Genomic DNA, 1,358 nt, shown 5'->3' on the forward strand with positions numbered 1-1,358 from the left:
ACACACAGGGGTCACAGACACACACACGGGGGTCACAGACACAGGCGAATGCGCTCTCACACACACACACACACACATAGATGCAGTTAGTTCGTCGATTCTACACCCACCAAGCCAACAAATCAATGCACCGACATATTTTTTTTATTTTCCTTTCCGTATTCGTTACAAAAAAAATTTCTACCGCAGAAGAAATGATAGATGCACGAGATCCCACCCCTAGCCACCCCCTTCCCCTTCCCCACCCCCCCTCTGTAAGCACCCCTGACATTCCTCAGTCCCCCCTCGCCCCTTGTCCCTGCTTCCTAACCACACCCCCCCCACTCCCCACACCCATCCCTCAGAGCCAGCCCCCTGGGCATCCCAACCCCCTCTCTCCTAACCCGCCCTGAATTGCCCCCCTGCCCCGCCAGCTCCAATGTATCCCCCCCCTCCCCAATCTCCAGGAAGCTAGACCGCCAACCCTACCCTCCCACGACAATTGGAGGAACATCAGATCTCCTTCCCCCACCCCCTACCCTGTGGGGTGGGGGGGGGGGGGGAGACAGCATCCGAGGGGGAAGGGGGGGGGTTGAGCCATTTCCCTTTCTCCCCCCCCCCACCCCCCGATTCGGAAAAAAAAGCAAAATAGAACGAAAAAGGCAGCGCAATCACGACAGCGAGGGACGGAGCACAGCTTCCCGAGACGGCGAGATCCATGTTGGGGTGATGGCGAAGGGGGAGGGAGGGGGAGGGGAGATCAGGCCCCCCCCCCCCCACACCAACACCCACCCCCTCATTCCCGGTTCAGTCCGGCCGCGCCTCGCTGTATTTCCGCGTGTGCTCCTCCGCGTTCCTCAGGAACTTGTTGCGGTCCTTGCTGTATTCCTCCGCCAACTCGATGCGCAGGGGGTGCTCCGGCTCGGGGTTGTGGATCAGCTTGAGCAGGGACTCGATGACTGTCCCCGTGAGCCGTTCGGGGGGAGCCGGGGGGAAAGGGTCGACAGAGAGAAAAAACACACACACAAACAGGTGAACCTCACCTCACCTCACCGGGACGCAGCACGCCAGGCACACCCTTCACCCTCCGCCCTTTAACCCCACCACAAACCCTCCGCGCTCAAACAAGACCGTCCACCACCCGCCCATCAACACACACGCCCGCGCGCGGTCTCAGTCGCTCGCTCACACACACACGGGGTCGCTCGCTCACACACACACACGGGGTCGCTCACACACACGGGGTCGCTCACACACACACACGGGGTCGCTCACACACACACACGGGGTCGCTCACACACACACACGGGGTCGCTCACACACACACACGGGGTCGCTCACACACACACACGGGGTCGCTCACACACACACACGGGGTC

At 61.3% G+C, this 1,358-nt stretch overlaps 1 pseudogene; it reads right to left on the reverse strand.

Annotated features, from left to right (window-relative positions):
* Positions 1-415: 415 nt before the first annotated feature.
* LOC148138297 (ubiquitin-conjugating enzyme E2 L3-like) overlaps positions 416-1,358 on the reverse strand; it is an 8,076-nt pseudogene continuing 7,133 nt past the window's right edge.

This window comes from Chiloscyllium plagiosum, unplaced genomic scaffold, assembly GCF_037043375.1.
Source record: "Chiloscyllium plagiosum isolate Xiang-an unplaced genomic scaffold, Cpla_swu_hap1 HiC_scaffold_40, whole genome shotgun sequence".
Lineage (NCBI taxonomy): Eukaryota > Metazoa > Chordata > Chondrichthyes > Orectolobiformes > Hemiscylliidae > Chiloscyllium > Chiloscyllium plagiosum.